The sequence below is a fragment of the Bombina bombina genome, chromosome 5 (assembly GCF_027579735.1).
Source record: "Bombina bombina isolate aBomBom1 chromosome 5, aBomBom1.pri, whole genome shotgun sequence".
Classification (NCBI taxonomy): Eukaryota; Metazoa; Chordata; class Amphibia; order Anura; family Bombinatoridae; genus Bombina; species Bombina bombina.
In genome coordinates this window covers 432,859,338-432,874,218 of record NC_069503.1, presented here as the reverse complement: position 1 = coordinate 432,874,218, position 14,881 = coordinate 432,859,338, and the positions used below count along the sequence as shown (strand labels likewise).

The following is a 14,881-nucleotide window of genomic DNA, read 5'->3' as shown; positions in this document are numbered from 1 at the left end:
AAAAACACTTTATTTCCATAAAACTCACTCATAAACCTTAACTTGGTTAAAAATAAAACAAAAATGATTTTTTAATTGGAAATTGGTTTGTATGAGACGCCTTTCCTGTTCATTATGTATACCAGCTTCATGAGAATCGGTTTCTATATAATGTATGTGAATCCTAGAAAAATATCAATAAAGCTTGATTTAAAAATAAAAAAGTGTATATAAAGCAGTATAATTCTATGGTTATTAAGATATAAACAGTTATTAACATCACACATTCCTTTTGTTACTAAAGGTTATCTCATTATCTCACAACAAGCTTTGGATCTTGGGATTTTTGGGGATGGTACTATAGCACCTCAATCATAATCCACCACAACAAACTTGAAAATGAGCCAAAGTCCTTGCATTCTCCAGACAGATGTATTATTACTTTAGCCGTTTTCTGTCCATTTCCTGTAATCAGAAACACCACCAACCTACATTCTCAGAGCAGCAAGGAGAGTCTAAAACAGCTTATTGGAGAGGAAAAAGTTTGAGAATATGTGTAGCTAAAATTAGCACAGAAGATGAACAAGATGAGTGGGAAAACAGATGATGCAGAATTCAAATACAAATACTGAGAATCATTTGTAAAAAGTAGAGACACCCACCCAACCACCAACCACTCTTATTAAGCTCAGAATGGATTTTGTTAGAGCCATCATATTAAAGCTACTGCCAACAGCTCAGGTTAATTTTTGTGTCTGATTTCAAGTTTGCAACAAAGATGCACAAAAAGCGACTAAATTGCCTCCCCTGAGCACTAATCACTACAGGAGACTGGGAGGGGAAAAAATGGTCGGCTGCACACGATGAGGTCAGATTAACTCTGCAAATAAAACACAAATTTAATTGCAATGTCAGTCGCTCAGGTATTACAACAGAGGCCCAAATTACAACTGGCGATCTAATGATAGCTCTGGGCGCGATAAGCAGGATCTCCGGGCTGAGCTAACATTAGCGTGCAACTTGATATTACAAGTCAATGGTAAATCCCACTTATTAGAGCAAGGTTAGCACGGCTGACCTTGCTCTAGCACAACCTATACTTTCAATGGATATTGCGACTATGATAAATAGCGCTGGTATTACAAGTTGAAAGTTAGTTTGAGAATGAGCGAAAGTCGGAAACTGCGCTAGAATATTAAGCGTGGCTTGAGACCTGAAGTTAAGTGTAAGGTTAAAAAAAATTAAACAAAACACATCCAAAACACATTAAAATAAAGTATTCCAATCATATATACACTTTTTAATAAAATAAAAAAAATCCTTTAAATATTAATTAAAAGGTTTTAAAAAGATTAAGGGCTAGATTACAAGTGGAGCGTTATCGTTTCATCGCGAGCAATATCAGATTTTCACAGCCATTTGCATGCACGTTAAACTCGTATTACAAGTTGAAAGTAAATGAGAATGCTTGAGCGCAATCACGATTTACGCTAAAATGATTGCCGTGACCGCGGAGGGGGAGAAAATAAAAAATACATTTAAAAAATACAGTTACACTTATGATAACACTATCTAATAAAATTATTAACAAATACAATTGCATTAAAAAGTTATAAGGGCTTAAACATTTGAGTTCTCAGGTGACTACAAAGGGCTTTAACATAGAGATACATACATATATACATACATAAATATGTGTGTATATGTATATATATATATATATATATATATATATATATAAATAATTAAAAATGAGAGAGAAAAAGTTATATCCCTTACCAGGATGTGATAACCTGGCATATTCTACAATTAGATGATAAGGTTAAAGAGGTAGTAGGAGATTATCCTCTTCTTACCGCTAAAAGGGCCCCAAATCTGAAAAACAAATTGGTAAGAAGTAATTTTGTAAAAAGACCCTCTGCAGATGATTGGCTCAGAAAAAATAGAGGTATGAAGGAAAGCTTTCCTGGTGGGAAGTGTGTTTATTGTCCCTATATGTAAAAAGCCATAGGTTCTCCAGCAATGGGAATAAAGAATATGACATTAGGTATTTTCTGAATTGTGACTCTGTGGGGGTGGTCTATTTGTTACACTGTGGCTGCCCTCGGTTCTATGTAGGGAAACAAAATGTGTCCTTAAAGATAGAATTCAGGAACATAGGGATGACATTTTTTATAAAAGAGATACTAATGTTGCTAAACACTTTAAAAAGTATCATGCAGGAGACCCTTGTTCTTTAAAGTTTATTGCCATTTACAAGGGAGATTTAAGCAATAGAGGGGGTGATGTTGTCAAAATTTTACTTCAGAAGGAAGCGAGATGGATCTTTGTACTAAAGACAAGACTTCCATTAGGCTTTAACGATAAAGTAGATTATGCTTGTTTTCTATAATTCTCTGCATCTTGGAATATACCACTTCTGTATATAAAGTAATTATATCAGAGGTAATAGATTTTGCAACTGTCAGTGTCTATTCAGGGGAGGTGTGCGCCATATTTCTGTGAAAAGTATACAGATTTTCTGATTTTAAACATATTTTGTAGCAAGTGAAATTTATTGTGATATGTACCTTTAAGGGCAATAGGTAAAACTGCACAAAGTAGGCTGGGCTAATAAAGGTTTAAAAAGGCTGTTTTGAGTCTAGTAGATTACTGCCCTGACGAAGCCCCAGTGCGAGTCTGCCTTAGGGGTGAAACACATATGATGTTGGCAATAAGGCTTTTTTGTATCATGCTGTAATACATAGTAAGTCTGGACATTCTTTGACCGCAATACTCTGATGCAAAGCAATTGAAACCTGTCAGCTGTTGATACAGAGTTGATACAGAGGCATCTACTTATCAAGCCGTCAACCGCAAATATGCTGGAATTCCGCAGCGTATTTGTGGCAAGCCTGATTCCCCTTAGTTATCAAACCCTACAGACTGGCAAAAGTAGAATTTTGTGACGTAACATAAGTTCCGCCGGGCAAAGTCCGACACAGATCGATGCTTACGTCATTACAAATGTTCCGAATGCAAATTCGGCACTATCTGACTACTTTTGCTAGTTAACAAAATTCTACCAGGTACGCTCGCCACTTTTCCGGCCCAGCGAACCTGGTTTTCAATCTGCCGCCCTGGAGGCGGCGGATGCCATAGGAATCAATGGGAGTTTGAAAGCAGCGAAAGCTCATGTTCGCTGCTGCCCGATATCCCATTGATTCCTATGGTAATGTTTACAACTAACACCCAACATGTACCCCGAGTCTAAACACCCCTAATCTGCCACCCCCTACACCGCCGCCACCTACATTATACTTATTAACCACTAATCTGCCGCCCCACCACCGCCGCCACCTACATAAAGTTATTAACCCCTAATCTGCCCCCCCTACACCGCCGCCACCTACATTATACTTAATAACCCCTAATCTGCTGCCCCCTACATTATACTTATTAACCCCTAATCTGCCCCCCCTACATTGCCGCCACCTACCTACATTTATTAACCCCTAATCTGCTGCCCCCAACATCGCCGCCACTTTATTAAACTTATTGACCCCTAAACCTAAGTCTAACCCTAACACCCCCTAACTTAAATATAATTAAAAGAAATCTAAATAAAAATTCCTATAATTAACTAAATAATTCCTATTTTAGCTATCTTAGGCTTTATTTTTATTTTACAGGCAAGTTTGTATTTATTTTAACTAGGTAGAATAGATACTAAATAGTTATTAACTATTTACTAACTACCTAGTTAAAATAAATACAAATTTACCTGTAAAATAAAACCTATCCTAAGTTACAATTACACCTAACACTACACTATAATTAAATTAATTCCCTAAATTAAATACAATTAAATAAAATTAAATAAAATTATCTAAAGTACAAAATAATAAACAAATTACAAGATTTGTAAACTAATTACACCTAATCTAATCCCACTAACAAAATTAAAAAGCCCCCCCCAAAATAAAAAAGCCCTACCCTACACTAAATTACAAATAGCCCTTAAAAGGGTCTTTTGAGGGGCATTGCCCCAAAGTAATCAGCTCTTTTAAATGTAAAAAAAGTACAAATCCCCCCACAACATAAAAACACACCACCCACACAACCAACCCTACTCTAAAACCCACCCGATACCCCCTTAAAAAAACCAAACACTAACCGCTTGAAGATCACCTTACCGGGAGAAGTCTTCACCCAACCGGGCCGAAGTCCTCAATGAAGCCGGCAGAAGTGGTCCTCCAGATGGGCAGAAGTGGTCCTCCAGATGGGCAGAAGTCTTCATCTAGACGGAATCTTCTATCTTCATCCATCCGGCGCGGAGCGGCTCCATCTTCTAGACATCCGACGTGGAACATCCTCTTCATCCGACGTCTTATTGAACAATGACGGGTCCTTTAAGTGACACCATCCAAGATGGTGTCCCTTCAATTCTGATTGGCTGATCGAATTCTATGAGCCAATCGGAATTAAAGTAGGAAAAATCCTATTGGCTGATGCAATCAGCCAATAGGATTGAGCTTGCATTCTATTGGCTGTTCCAATCAGCCAATAGAATGCAAGCTCAATCCTATTGGATGATTGGATCAGCCAATAGGATTGAACTTCAATCCTATTGGCTGATTGCATCAGCCAATAGGATTTTTCCTACCTTAACTCCAATTGGCTGATCGAACTCTATCAGCAAATCGGAATTGAAGGGACGCCATCTTGGATGACGTCACTTAAAGGACCCGTCATTGTTCAAGAAGACGTCGGATGAAGAGGATGCTCCGCGTCGGATGTCTAGAAGATGGAGCCGTTTGTAATTTGTTTTTTATTTTCTGTAATTTAGTGTTTTGTTTTTTTTGTACTTTAGATAATTTTATTTAATTGTATTTAATTTAGGGAATTAATTTAATTATAGTGTAGTGTTAGGTGTTAGTGTAATTTGGGTTAGATTTTATTTTACAGGTAAATTTGTATTTTATAGGTAAGTATTTAGTTTTAAATAGGAATAATATAGTTAATGATAGTAATTTTATTTAGATTTATTTAAATTATATTTAAGTTAGTGGGTGTTAGGGTTAGAGTTAGACTTAGGTTTAGGGGTTAATACATTTAATATAGTGGCGGCGACGTTGGGGGCGGCAGATTAAGGGTTAATAAATGTAGGTAGGTGGCGGCGATGTAGGGGGGCAGATTAGGGGTTAATAAGTATAATGTAGGTGGCGGCGATGTAGGGGGGGCAGATTAGGGGTTAATAAGTATAATGTAGGTGGCGGCGGTGTAGGGGGGCAGATTAGGGGTTAATAAGTATAATGTAGGTGGCAGTGGGCTCCGGGAAAGGCGGTTTAGGGGTTAAACACTTTATTTAGTTGTGGTGGGCTCCGGGAGCGGCGGTTTAGAGGTTAATACATTTATTAGAGCTGCGGTGGGCTCCAGGAGCGGCGGTATAGAGGGTAAACAGTATAGTATAGAGTTGGTGTTTAGTGACAGGGTACCAATAAAGCTGGGAAAAAGCCGAAGAGCAGCGAGATCGATGTCTGTTAGTTAACAACAGTCCGCTGCTCATCGCCCCGTACTTGGTGCCATTTCATCTGGATGCTGGTGTGATTAAATACCGTGACTGGTTTGGATTTGAATTGAACCTAATACGGAACCATGATAGGAGAGGGCCCTTTATAAGACAGCAAGGGTTCCTTGTGTACATTTGTCTTCCACTGAGTACTATCTTTGGAATACAAGTCAGCTTTGGTGTATGTTTACATCAGAGTTCCTTACATGCTGCTTCAGTGACGTCAGGAGAAGAGGAGGGCTCTACAGAGAAAATCTAATTACTCGTTTGTTTACAAGCTCCTGTGAAAGGGAGTCCCAGGAGGGAATTGTGAGCCGCTTCTCAGATGTTTGTTCACGTAAACATTACAACACTGACTTTGATAGTTCTAATACAGTCCGGTCTAACCTTAAGTGCGGTGGATACCGCGGTTGAACTTGCCGGAATTTTTGGGTTCTGCATTTATCACTCCATGCCCAATATGGCTACTTTCACCATTTAAAGGTCTATAATCAGCTCACATAAGATTGTTACATTAGGTGTGAGATCTCATGTGCAATATGATGTATCCTAAATGTTTCATATCTTAAGAATATGCATGAATGGGTTTGCGTGTAACTTTTTATGGAAAGTGTAACAAAGAGACCCTTTTTGTTGTTGTATGGATTAATAAAATATAAACAGTGTTCAAATTAAAAGAGTGCTGAATTCTCTTTTATCATTCTTATATTCTTCTTTAATATGGTTTGATGTATATATATATATATATATATATATATATATAGTGTGGCAGTCCAAAGCACAGGCACTCAATGGTCTTGTATAAAAAAATCCAATTTATTGAGTCAAAATTTAAAAAGACATAACGTTTCGGCACGCAAGAGAAAACCTAAAATCATTGACAAACATATATACAGCCTAACCTTTTATACCCATCTTATAGCCTCTTACTATGTAAGGGTTACAGCCATTCGACTAATACGTATGACGTCATCAGGATACACCGACATCCATGACGTCATGACGTCCGTGGCAACATTGCCATGACAACATATGTACACATAGCAAATGTAATTTTACTGGCGGACAACAGGATAAGGGGTTGGATAATGTATATCTATATCCATTTATACTGCACACTATTAATGCGACAGGGGAGAGAGGGGCAAACATTGTAACATTATATAGTGCCTAGCGCTAGACAAAGCGCACACCGATATAGTGTGTAAATGTTATAAATCGAGCCCCACTGTTACAACAACACATAGAGGCCTATTTATCAAAGGTCTTGCGGACCTGATCCAACAGTACGGATCCAGTCCGCAAGACTTAATGCGGAGAGCAATACGCTCACAAGAGCTGCTGGTGCAACGCCGCCCCCAGCAGACTCGCGGACAATCGGCCGTCAGCAGGGAGGTGTCAATCAACCCGATCGTACTCGATCGGGTTGAATTGTGGCGATTCCTGTCTGCCTGCTAAGAGCATGCGGGCAGGGCTTTGGAGCAGCAGTCTGAAGACTCGCCAGAAACACGGGTCCAAAAGCTTCATATGGAGCTTGATAAATGGGCCTCATAGTGCGCAGTAAAAAATGGACAATGCACATTTACAACACGGGCTGTTAAGTATCACATTATATGGCGTAGCACATAGAATAAAATCAAACACAACATCATCAAATAACAAAAAGGCTGTATATGAAATAATAAAGCCAATGTTAATATGTACATGATCCCACATTATTAGCAATAGAAACCATATGGTACCCAAATATTGTGCAAATGATGCTAGCTAAGTTGGACTGCTTCAGAGCCCAGTGGAGTGTGTTAGAAACCTTTATATACAGTGAGAACCCCAGCGGTATCCAGATCACATGTTTCATCCATCAATAGAAGGGGCTGAAATACAGGGAGGTATTGAGGCCCCTTGGGGCTAGAGTGTCCATCCTGTAGATCCATCTACTCTCTAATTGTAGAAATTTTTTGCCTTGTTGCCACCCCTGGGCATAGGGGGTACATGGTCAATCAGCATCGATCGCAGACTTGAAACACAATGTTTGAACTTTATAAAGTGGCGTGCCACTGGCTGGTCTGATTCACCCTTAATAAGTGCTTCACGGATGGCAGAACGATGATTGGCCACCCACTCACAGAAGGTGGTTATCGTTTTCCCAATGTATATCATGGAACACGGGCATATCAGCATATACACAACAGTACTTGTGCAAGACAACCTATGGTGTATCACGTATCTATGGTTGTTATGTGGATGTTGGAACGTGCTGCCCCTAAGCATACCATTACAGGTGATACATCCCATTTTAGCTGATTTCAACCAAGTATCCTTTTTAAAGTGTTTCACAGGATCAGTTTTGACCAACATGTCTAAAGTTGTTCGCCCTGAGGTACACTATCCTGGGGGCAGCAGTCCTCTGGAATAGAAGTGTAGTGTCCGTCTCCACTACTGGCCAATGTTGTCACACAGCCCTTGCCAGTTTGTCACATCTAGGTGTGTATTTGTGATTCGATTAAGTTGCTGTCCAGAGTTGGCAGTAGCCGGTTTATTAGTGTTCACAATTGCATCAGTATTCAACAACCTATCTTGTATAGCTCCAATCTCCTCTCTGGCATAGCCTCTAGATGAAAGTTTTCTCCCATCTCAATCAGTTGTATCTGCATTACTGGTTTCTCACTGTTATTCCTGATGACCCGAGTGAGCTGTGAGGTGACAATCCCCCTCTTTTGATGCCTAGGATGAAAACTTCTAGAATCAAGCAAAGAATTGCAATCTGTTGGTTTCGTATATAACAATGTACCAAACCGGTATTGATCACAGGCATCAATCTTTGATGTTAAGATCCAAAAAATGTACAGCGCATACGTCATGCTCCAGTTTAAATCTAATAGGGCTTGCCATGGAATTCAATTCAATACCTCCCTGTATTTCAGCCCCTTCTATTGATGGATGAGGCATGTGATCTGGATACCGCTGGGGTTCTCACTGTATATAAAGGTTTCTAACACACTCCACTGGGCTCTGAAGCGGACCAACTTAGCTAGCATCATTTGCACAATATTTGGATACCATATGGTTTCTATTGCTAATAATGAGGGATCATGTACATATTAACATTGGCTTTGTTATTTCATATACAGCCTTTTTTGTTATTTGATGATGTTGTGTTTGATTTTATTCTATGTACTACACCATATAATGTGATACTTAACATACCATGTTGCAAATGTGCATTGTCCATTTTTACTGCACACTATGTGTTGTTGTAACAGTGGGGCTCGATTTATAACATTTACACACTATATCAGTGTGCGCTTTGTCTAGTGCTAGGCACTATATAATGTGACAATGTTTGCCCCTCTCTCCCCTGTCACAATAATAGTATGCAGTATAAATGGATATAGATATACATTATCCTCCCCCTTATCCTGTTGTCCGCCGGTATAATTACATTTGCTATGTGTACATACGTTGTCATGGCAATGTTGCCACGGACGTCATGTAACGCTTACATAGAGGCTGTAAGATGGGTACAAAAGGTTAGGCTTCATATATGTTTGTCATTGATTTTAGGTTTTCTCTTTTGTTTTTTGACATTTGACAAAGGCACAATTGCGTGCCGAAACGTTATGTCTTTTTAAATTTTGACTCAATAAATTGGATTTTTTTATACAAGACCATTGAGTGCCTGTGCTTTGGACTGACTCGGTATATGCTCTGCAGTGCACTGTGGCACTTTATGAATTTTGTAAGATTGTGCTATCCTTTTGCTGATATATATATATATATATATATATATATATATATGTATATAGCTATATTAACTGAGGAAACAAATGCCCTAAATTGCTTTAAGTATCAGCGCTATCCAACATGATTACGTTAGCATACACCATACTTACACTCATGGGGGACGATTTATTATAATGCGAGCCGCACATCGATTGCACAAGCATTTTTAGTGAAATACTTGTGCAATGTCGCTCCCTTCACAGTCGCTGCCAATTGGCTGCTAGCAGGGGGTGTCAATCAATCCGATCATATCCGATCAGGCTTATTGCTGTCCGCCGCCTCAGAGGTGGCGAACGAGTTAAGGAGCAGTGGTCTTACGACCGCTGCTTCTTAACTTCCGCTTCAGGCGGACCTGAAGTGGAGTGGGTCGAAAGCAGCATCCACTGCTTCATAAATCGACCCTATGATAATTATCGCCCCCAAAATAAAGTATATTGTAGATTTTTTAGTTAAAAAAATAAATAGCATTTTTCTAAATAAAAAAACAACTGCACTAGGCAGTTTTGGGGGGCTAAAGTTGGTGGGTGTGTGGTGTTAGATAAAAAAAGGTGCCTTTATATTTCGGTCTATGGGGAACAGTGTTCTCCCTGTAAATATATATGTATCTGCTTATATACATATACTGTATATTTTTGTGTTAATGGGGCATATTTATCAAGCTCCATAAAGACCGCTGCTCCATAACCTGTCCACCTGCTCTGAGGCGGCGGACAGACTATGCCGAAAATCAACCCAATCCAATACAATCGGGTTTATTGACACCCCTGCTGGCGGACAATTGGCCGCGAATCTGCAGGGGGCGGCGTTGCACCAGCAGTTCTTGTGAAGCATATGCTGTCGGCATTTATCGATGTGCGACAGACATGATCCACAATATCGGATCATTAATAAATAGGCCCCTATGTGTGTATATATTCACATATTAACACATAAATATATATGTATATAATTATATAAAAATATTTACAATCTGCTGCCCATCGCTGCGCTACTTACCCCTTTTGCAGCGCTAGTTCTCATGCCGTGTCTCATGGCATAAGAACGAGGCTCACATTGGAGCTTATAGAAGAATGCTTGTGAGTGCATTGCGCCTCAATTGTAATACCAGTGCACATTTGCGTGTGCTGGTATTACTATTTGCTCTGTTTTCATTTATAAGGTGTCTGGTAAAGACAGTCATTTTATCACACCTCAAAAAAGAAAATGTATAAATGCGTGTTAAAGTTTAGCAAATAGGGACTCTAAAATGTATAGTGTGCTAACTGTGTAAACTAGTAAGCTTTTTCCTAGCAGCATTTTATAATAATTTTTAGCCACTAATTTAATATCTATCTATCTTTCTATCTTTCAATATATATATATATTCGAGAAAATTACGGAGGGGACGCAATTGCCAGCAGAGCTTTACTTAGTAAATAACTATTGGGCACATTGGCCACTATATATATAAAAAACACAAGGTGGTGCAGACCCTTAACAATTATATGTTATGAGAAGAAAAGAAGAAGTTCCAGAAATGAAATCCTGGTAGTAAAAGACAAGGAATTCAGCACTCTTTTTGAAAAAAGCTCACAAGTCAACTTGACCAATGTTAATGCTTTAATCGTGAAAAGGTAGTCCTTCACACCGGGAGAGCACAATCATGCAAAAATATAAGGCAACAGTAATCACTTAAAATAATAAGTGTTAATATATGGAAATAAAAACCTTAATTTAGGTACAAGTAAGTTCTCTCTGTTTGTATGCATAGCATACTTAAAAGCCCCTCTCACAACTCTTTTAGAATATCCCCTGTCCAGAAATCTTACTTGTGCCTAAATTAAAGGACAAGGATTCAAGAATAAGATTAATCGCTGATTACAATTGTCACTGGAACTCACTCAGGCATATACTTGCAAAAAACTGGCATGTCCTCACCAGTGATACGGGAGTACCCCAAGAAGTGGGGGAACTCCCTAACATCACTGCTAGGAGGGCGCCTAATCTTAAAGACAAACTTGTAGGGAGCCAATATGTATCCAAACACAAGCAAACTGACTGGCTTACTAAACACAGATACTCAGGTAATTACCCTTGTGGTAAATGTGTGGCATGTAGGTACATGCGAAAGACCAAAGAGTTCAGTACCAATACAGGTAAAATCTACAAGCTAAAATACTTTGTAAATTGTGACACAGAAGGTTTTATATATTTACTTTCTTGTAGTTGCCCACGTTTTTACGTGGGAAAAACGAGAAGAGCCATAAAAGACCGTATCACTGAACATCGGGGTGATGTTAAAAACAAAAATTCTAAGCAATGTTGCTAGACATTTTGAGTTGGCTCACAATTGCAATCCTGATTCTCTGAGATTCGTGGGCATAGATAGGGGCATCATGAATGGGAGAGGAGGGGACAATGACAAGGCCCTCCTCAGGAAGGAATGCAGGTGGATCTCGATCCTTGAGACACAACTCCCTAATGGTCTGAATGACAAGTTGGATATGGCCTGCTTCCTATAATGGTCCATTACTTTGGAATGATAGCGCCTGTTCTTTAAATTGTAAATTGTATATTAATTATACTGTACCTGTAGTTAAAAAACTTATGATGATGTTAGATAAATTTTCCAATATCACATTTATAAACAATTTTCTTTTATATTGTAACGTCTTTTTTTTTAATGTACTATATGTAATGATGGCTCATGAAATTTTTCTTTTACATTATATATGAACAAATTAAATTTCTGTTCTAATACGAGTGTTAGGTTTCCAGAAGCATGTTATCTTTTCACCCTCCAGAAGAGGCGCTAGTAGTCAAGAGTATAAAGTAGGATTCAAGAACTACAGCTGTATAACGCCCTGACGAAGCCCGATCTGAATTACAGGCGAGCAGGTGAAACGCGCGTTGGCATTGGCTAAGCCGACCAGGCTATGTGATGCACGCAAGTACCGCAATTGTTTGGTTCCGTCTATGGAGATTTCGTTCGGAACAAACTCTACAAGAAGTTGGAATCTGATGGAGGAAAAAGGCATTCATTGCTGAGACAAGCGTGATTTCTATGGACATCCGTAACAGAGTACTTATAAACAAGGTCGTATGAACTTTATTTGCGGACACACAAGTAATCGAATAGCCAGTTATCATACTGAGCTATATCCTCTAGGATGAGTTTCCCTGTCGTGGGATTTTCTTGCTTGTGAAGTCGCAATTGCTATTGATATTATCTTGACTGCATATCGTGCTATATCAACTTAAAGCTTGGATGAGCGGTGTCACTACCTATGAATAACGTATGCATGCAAGGACTATACATTCACAAACTTGCTCTTGCTTTGCCTATGCTTACTAACTGCTACAATCTGCATGCCACTTGCACCTTGCTTCAAAACTCTGCACTTTGCTTAAAGATTCATACCTTGACCTGTGCATAAATGCATATATGCTGTCTCATTAAATATCGAATGCAGCACTGTTCAGTATTGGCTATTTTTACACGCCTGCACTATTGTGTACATATTTAGAGGGTCCACCTACTTGTCTACTTAGATCCCTATATGTACCTGCCCAGCGGTATACCTCTATTCCAAGGGGTGCTGTGTGCAGCCGGGTGTAGCTAGGCTCGAAGTGATCCTTCTCGATATACAAGTGTATATGTGCATGTAAAAATCCATCACATTTCTTTGTATATGATTAACAGTCTAAGTGTATACACAGACTTTGTATTTAGCCTCTTAGATCCCATTTTTTACCTGCCCAGGATATACCTCCTTGTCTTATTAATAGGGGGTTCGGTGTGCAGCTGGATGTAGCAGGCTAAAACACCTTTCTACGACTTCTGTGATATATTTGATGCTATATAGGCTGTTTTTGTGGTATTTGTATGTACCCCTGACTGGTCAGGATCAAATTACTTATTCCATCAACATAAGGTTTTTATTTTCATATATTAACATAATATATGAAAATAAATATATTCACACACACACATATATATATAAAATAGGAGTAAACATAAATGCAATACAGACCATACTCACTGGATTTCAAGCAACAGTTAATATAAATATATATATATATATATATATATATATATATATAAAGTGTCTTTTTTTCCCCCCCTGGAAAACTTCCTGTGGATGTCAGACATGCCCACTGACCAGCCAGACCGCCCATGATCCCACCCACTATCTCCCAGACTCTGCCCCTCCAGACACAAAATGTTGGGAAGTCTGTTATCCAAAATATAGGACTCAAATTATCGTATTTTCTTATAAGGCTCTGGGACTATCTTTTCAAACAATCAGAATCTCCTTTATTCAGTTTGGGTGTTTTTTTCTTTATGTTTTACTCCATTCCAATCTATTCAAAGCAGTCTGTTTAATTTAGCAAAATCACCCAACTGTATGTACAATATCACAAAAGGTAGATTAGCCACATAAGAAAAAGGTATCACTGGCTTATTTAAATTATTTTTTAAAGACCTTTACCAAAGCAAAATATAATAATCAAGGCCAAAACAAAACATGGGGGCTCATTAATTCAGTAGTGGTGATTACTGACTAATGTGTTTCTTTTTAATTTTTTTATTTAAACCAATATCATCAGTTCATGACATGTGCAATTAACAATTTTATAAAACATTCCATAATATTATATTTAATTTTTAATACGTCATTAGTTGATGACAGGTAAAACGTATAAAAAGACACTAAAAAAGACAAAATTAAAGGGACATGAAACCCAAAAAATTTTTATTTTCTAATTGAGAGCATGCAATTTAAAAAGTTTCCAAATTTACTACTATTAACAAATTTGCTTCATTCTCAGGTTATTCTTTGTTAAAGAGATATCTAGGTAGCTAGACGGCAGGAAATAGTGCTGCCATCTAGCGTTCCTGCTAATGTATAACATAGTTGCAAAACTGCTACCATATAGTGCTGCAAACACCTGCACACTCCTGAATGTTGAAATAGTGGTGGTATTCCAGCGCTAAGAATGCCCTAAGCTGTGACCGAAAAATGGGGTCTAACCTCCCCCAGAAAAAAGTATTACTGAGAAACAGGGATCGGTACAGCGCCAGAGGCCAAGGGACAAATATACAAAACTGCCGATACGTTTAAAAATGTGGATTTATTACAATCAGATAAAATAATAATAAGATAAAACCAAGTTAAGTAGTGGCAAAATTTGCCAAACAAGTATTAAAACATATGTAAAACCATAGGACGGTAAGTGGATTTAAAAGACTATAAATTCAGAAATAACTTGGCAATCATGTAATTAATCTAGGGTACATAAAAAGGTAGGTAGCGCTGTCTGAGAATTCAATGGGTATAATGTGGTGGGTTCGTGGAGTGGGTTATGGATCCATATATAGTGTACACTGTGGTGAAGTGTGGGAGGTGCGTGCACAGTGGTGCAAAATTTTGAGAAGAACCCTTTTAAGAGTAGACCTGGATGTGGATGCTTGAGAGCTACCAGAGAGCGAATACAATGTAGCAAAATATAACACAGTAAAATAGGTTACAGGTGGAATGTGAGAGAGTGCAACACAGTCAAAATAATAAAACTGGATGTAAAATC

The 14,881-nt window shown here is 38.4% G+C and overlaps 1 protein-coding gene across 1 annotated transcript in view; it reads right to left on the bottom strand.

Annotated features, from left to right (window-relative positions):
- LOC128660439 (collagen alpha-6(VI) chain-like) overlaps nucleotides 1-14,881 on the bottom strand; it is a 534,497-nt gene that overhangs the window by 46,461 nt on the left and 473,155 nt on the right. The window lies entirely within an intron of this gene.